The sequence below is a fragment of the Malaya genurostris genome, chromosome 2 (genome assembly GCF_030247185.1).
Source record: "Malaya genurostris strain Urasoe2022 chromosome 2, Malgen_1.1, whole genome shotgun sequence".
Classification (NCBI taxonomy): Eukaryota; Metazoa; Arthropoda; class Insecta; order Diptera; family Culicidae; genus Malaya; species Malaya genurostris.
The window spans coordinates 270,484,344-270,490,928 of NC_080571.1; positions in this window are offsets into that span (position 1 = coordinate 270,484,344).

Genomic DNA, 6,585 nt, shown 5'->3' on the forward strand with positions numbered 1-6,585 from the left:
ATATCTGGAATTGGTCAAATTGAAAAAGATTTTCTGCTCATTAATATTCCATGGAAAATGCTATGATACGGGTATTTTTGAACGGAGTTAAAAAATACATTCCGGAAAATGATATTTTGGATATTTTGGAAATCCAAGATCGTTCATTTAGTCGGGTTTCGGGACTTTTTTCGGGTTCGGGTCGGGTACGGATATATATTTTTATTTTTTTATCGGGTACGAGTCGGGTTCGGGTTCGGTTAAAAGTTTTTTATATTCTACCTGGTACGAGTCGACCATCTCTAGCACACATCTACTTAGTCAGTTAATGATGCGTATAATCTCATAGAGTCGGACTTGCTAGCTAAATGCAAATTACAATTGGATTTTTTCTCTAATCTTGAAGCTTGGTTTATGATACACTGCTAAGCTACACTACTGACTATCTTCTGAGGAATCCTTTCACGATGCTTTGTTGAACATGGCCTCCGTTCGGCATCCTGTATTATTTTTTAAAGAGAAAAAGAATATTTCAATGATTCTAAAATTATTATTTCTTGCAAACCTTCTAATAAAGTATGCTAGTAACTATATATAATTCAATAGTTGAACTATTTATGTACAATTTAATTCCACTATTTCACTGTCACGTTATTACACTTTCACACAGTCACTATACTTAAATTAAGCGTAACAAACGTGATACCGCGTATTTCGGAATGTTATTTACATCCTTCTTCAGCGTATCGGTTTTATAAGTTTGTTTGAAAGAATGCTGTAATGCTGCTCCTTTTATACGAAATGTCTTATTGTCAACGGGTAAAAATGGGAAGAAACAGGTAGTAACAAACGGGTAGGGCGGTAGTTTGATTGTCAGCGGAGGGTAACAAACTGAAGAAGTGGGAGATTAAGAGTATTTCCTAAATCTATTTGTATCCTATGTGTCGGTAATAACTTGAATAGCCAGGAGGGCTTATTTCCTTGGTCACGATTCAATAAAGAAGTGGGGTTATTTTTGAAGATTTCTATACTTTCGGCTGTGTCTAATTTCCATGGGTTGAAAATTGGTCTTATGGTTTTTATGTCGTTGGTAGTGAGTTCATGATCTTCAGAAAAGGCATGCTCAGCTACTTTTGACTTGAAATGACGTGGTAGTCCTTTCTCTAATTCTTTAGAAACAGAAACTTCGAAACTTTTCTAAACAAAGTAAAAACTGCAGGACTTTGCGAATCCGAACGCAAACGAATTCTTCTTCATAAGAAATTCGAAAATTTGCGTTCCAAAAATCTTTCACACCGTCCCTCAAAACCTCCAGTACAATTTTTGGAGGATTTTCTTGTAAATCGTTCATCTCAAAATTTACCAAATCTTCTAAATCTTGGTTTAAATCATGCAATTTCTTCAAAAGTAAATCTCGAACAAGTTATTATAGACATAGAAACAGGTTTAAATAACTGTGATCTTTCCTTTCCTCAAATTAATGACGCCAGAACTATCGTAGTTGACGTCATTAAAAGTACTTCTTTGAATAATCAGCAAACCATAGATGAAAAAGAACTAGTGAAACAATTGCGAGAGTTGTAAAGGCTGTTTTTTCATGTAAAGGCTGACAAGGGAAATAAAGTAGTTATTATGGACAAACAAGATTATGACAACTTGATAACCCAAAAAATTAATGATGGTCCTTATAGGAAACAAAGAACCGACCGCCTTCCTGAAATTATTTTTTTTTTTTTTTAAATAACTATTTATTGGAATATGAGTTAAAATTAAATTATTAAGATTTAAATTGGGTGTTCAGCCACAAGTGGTGACTTTTCAGCCCTGTTATATATATATGATTTGGTTATTACCATGAAGACATCATTTGCTTCCGCAATTCTGAGATTTTTGTGTAGGGAAAATTCTAAACCTACTTGTATTGTGTAATGGGGAAAAGGAACTTATATACTAACTTACTAACTAATACAGAGAGCGAATCGATTCAATTGAAGATTGCATCGATTTTTGTCGGAATTTGCTTATAATATTATGTGACATTACATCTAATGGTTCTATATTTGTGAGTCTGTGTAACTCATTTGTACTAAACCAGGGAGGACGCTTCAGAATCATTTTCAGAATTTTATTCTGAATCCTTTGAAGCGTTTTCTTCCTGGTGGAACAACAGCTTGACCAAATTGGTACCGCATAAAGCATGGCTGGTCTGAAAATTTGTTTATAAATTAACAATTTGTTTTTTAGACAGAGCTTAGAATTTCTGTTTATAAGAGGATATAAACATTTAATATATTTATTACACTTTGCCTGGATTCCTTCAATGTGATCCTTGAAAGTGAGTTTTTTGTCATACGTTAAACCTAAGTATTTAGCTTGATCAGACCATGTCAATTCCAAGCCATTCAATTTGAGAATGTGATTATTGTTTGGTTTAAGAAAAGAAGCTCTTGGCTTGTGAGGAAAGATAATTAATTGCGTTTTTGCTGCATTTGGTTTAATTTTCCATTTTGACAGATAATCACTGAAAATATTTAAACTTCTTTGTAGGCGACTGCAGATCACTCTTAGATTTCTACCTGTGGCTAACAGACTTGTGTCGTCACAGAATAGCGATTTCTGACAACCAACGGGTAGATTTGGAAGATCAGAAGTGAAAATATTATACAAGATTGGAGCTACACTCGAACCCTGCGGAACACCGGCTCGTACGGGTAGCAATTCAGATTTACAATTCTGATAGCTAACCTGAAGAGTACGATCAGTTAAATAATTTTGAATCATTTTGATCAAATAAATAGGAAACTGGAAATCAGACATTTTTGCTATTAAACCTTTGTGCCAAACACTGTCGAATGCTTTTTCTATGTCTAGAAGAGCAACTCCAGTGGATAACCCAGAAGATTTATTTGATTTTATCATGTTCGTTACTCTGACAAGTTGATGAGTAGTTGAATGTTCATGACGAAATCCAAACTGCTCTGGTAAAAAAATTGAATTCTCATTTATATGAGTCATCATTCTTAACAAGATAATTTTTTCAAAAAGTTTACTGATAGAAGAAAGTAAGCTAATTGGGCGATAACTTGATGTTTCTGCTGGGTTTTTATCAGGTTTTAGGATAGGAATTACTTTAGCGTTTTTCCATCTTTTTGGGAAGTAAGCTAATGAAAAACACTTGTTGAAAATTTTAACCAGGAGTCTCAAGGCAACATCGGGAAGATTTTTAATAAGAATATTAAAAATTCCATCATTACCAGGAGCCTTCATGTTTTTGAGTTTCCTAATAATTGATTTAATTTCATCAAAATTCGTCTCAATAATGTCATCGTGTGATAACACTTGGGTTGAAATATGATCATACTTCAGTGAGACTTCATTTTCAATAGGACTCACAACGTTTAAATTAAAATTGTGGACACTCTCGAACTGCTGAGCTAGCTTTTGAGCTTTTTCACCATTTGTAAGAAGTATTTGATTTCCTTCCTTGAGAGCAGGAATTGGTTTCTGAGGTTTCTTAAGAACCTTAGAAAGTTTCCAGAAAGGTTTAGAATATGGTTTAATTTGTTCAACTTCTTTAGCGAAATTTTCATTTCGCAAAAGAGTAAATCTATGTTTAATTTCTTTTTGTAAATCCTTAACTATGTTTTTCATAGCAGGATCACGAGAACGTTGATATTGTCGTCGACGAACATTCTTCAACCGAATGAGCAGTTGAAGATTGTCATCGATGATAGGAGAATTTAATTTAGTTTGAGCTTTGGGAACTGAAAGATTTCTAGCTTCGATAATATAATGATTCAAATTATCAATTGCTGTGTCGATGTCCGCAGAATTTTCTAAAATAGTTTCATGATCCACATGATTTTCAATGTGAGATCTGTAATCCAACCAATTAGCTCTATGATAGTTGAAAATAGAACTAATTGGATTAATTATAGCTTCGTTGGAAAGTCTGAATGTTACAGGAAGATGATCTGAGTCAAAATCAGCATGAGTAATCGGTTCACTACAAATGTGACTTTGATCTGTTAGAACCAGATCAATTGTAGACGGGTTTTTCACGGAAGAAAAACAAGTAGGATTACTGGGATGAAGAACTGTGAAGTAACCAGCTGAGAGTTGATTATGAAGTATTTTACCATTACTGTTATTTTGCCTACAATTCCACTGGACATGCTTAGCATTTAAGTCCCCTATTACGAAAAATTTCGATCGATATCTTGTAAGTTTTTGCAAATCGCCTTTAAAGAAATTTAATTGTTCGCCGGTGCATTGGAATGGCAAATATGCTCCAGCGATGAAATAAATTCCATGAATGGTTTCAACTTCGATTCCCAAGCTTTCAATAACTTTAGTATTGAAAGAAGGTAAAATTCGATGTTTAATTTGCCGTTGGACAAAAATGGCAACTCCACCACCAATTCCAGTAAACCTGTCAAATCGATGAACCACATAATGTGGATTACTTTTCAATTTTACATTTGGTTTAAGAAAAGTTTCTGTCACAATGGCAATATGAATTTTGTGAACTTTGAGAAAATTATAAAATTCATCTTCACTCGATTTCAAAGATCGAGCATTCCAATTTAAAATATTCAAATAATTATTTAACATCACTGTTAAATTTTAAATTCATTATAATATTATTTGCAAATTTCCATCCGATTTGAAATGCTTCAGAAAGTGATGAAGTCGAATTCATTTGGATGATCATTTGAAAAAGTTGATCTTGTAGGTAGATCATTTTATTTTCAGTTATATCGCCTAAATCGACTTCATTTAAAGAAGCGAATGGCATTGAAGGAATATTTGTAGGTAGACTGCCATTAGAAGAAGATGATTTGGCCGGTCTACCTATTAATAAATTGTTTTCGTTAGAAGAAGAACTGCAAGGCGGTCCTGTGTTTTGATTATTTACATTAGAAGAAATAGGAGATAGATTTCTACCTAATATACCAGCATAACTGACATTAGAAGAAGATGATGACGAGGTCGATCTACCTGTCAATAAATTGTTTTCGTTAGAAGACGAATTGGCAGGTGCCTTAGAAGAATTTTCAGGTATGTTCTGTAAATTTAAGGTCGTTGATTTGACTTGTTGTCTAAGCGAACGAGCGTTTAAAATTTTTTCCCTGACAGGACATTTCAAATAATTGGATTTATGATTTCCATTGCAATTTGAACATGAAAATTTATCAGTGGTTTCATTCATTGGACAAACGTCTTTCGAATGCGATTTACCACAATTCAAACACCGTATATCCATATGACAATTTTTGGTTCCATGGCCGAAGCCTTGGCAACGACGACATTGCGTTAATTTGGCAATACGATTATGCCGTTTATAATGTTCCCAATGAATTTTAATGTGGGAAATGAAACGTACTTTTTCTAAAGTTTTCAAATTGTTTACATCACTTCGATTGAAGTGTATTAGGTAAAGTTCATGGGAAATTCCAGAGCGTGGTTTAGAAGTACCATTCGCTCTTTTTTTCATAAGTATTACTTGGGAAGGGGCAAAACCAAGCAATTCTTTTATTTCATTTTTATTTCCTCAATACTTTGATCATTTGATAATCCTTTCAAGACAGCCTTGAAGGGTCTGTCTGATTTTATATCATATGAATAAAATTTATGAAGTTTTTCGGACAAATATCGAATAAGACGTTCGTAATCTTCCAATCCATCCACCAAGACTCGACATTCTCCTCTTCGTCCGATTTGAAATGAGACTTTTACTTCCGGGAGAAAAGTAGAAAGCTCAGTACGGAATGCTTTGAAGTCGGAAATCATCACCGTCACTGGTGGCATAGATTGATGTTTCTTCCCAGAACGACAAGCGTCCATTTTGGGAATTTTTGAAGAATTTTCTTCTATGTCGCTACAATCGGATTCAGGAAGAATCTCGTAAATATTGTTAGACGGCATAGGATCAACGGAAGGGGAATCCGTCCGTTGTCTTTTATTTTTACATTCAGATTCTATAAGATCGTGAATGTTATTAGAAAAATGTTGAATAACGGATTGAGATTTATTCCGTATTGAATTATTTTTAGCCTTAGGCTTGTTGCCTTTCCGGTTGGACGCAGGCATTTTTGAAATTAATGAAATTTTAAATTAAATTAACTAGGCTAAATTAGTCTTCGATTAGACTCCTAGCTAGCCTTAAAAAAGGCTGATTAATTTCTTAGTCACTCTAATATCACTCTTTGTATCACTTAGTCACTCTAATATCACTCTTTGTATCACTTAGTCACTTAGTTAGTGATTCAGGTAGCCTTGAAAAAGACTGAAGCCTTGAATCAATGAAACTCTAGGTAGCCAGAAAAAAATTCCAGGAGCCAAGAGCTATACGCGTGCGGTGCGAACGACTGTTCAACACCGACTGAAAGTCTAATGACTTTGTGAAAGTGTAATAACGTGACAGTGAAATAGTGAAATTAAATGATACATGAATAGTGCAACTATTGAATATATTCCGCTAACAGCTCCAGGTAAAAATAGTATATATAATTATTGTTTATGCTTATGCTAACGTTGTCAATCTATTAATTATAATAGTTGATATTTTGCATCGTTTTGAACCTCTTAAAGATGTATTGTATA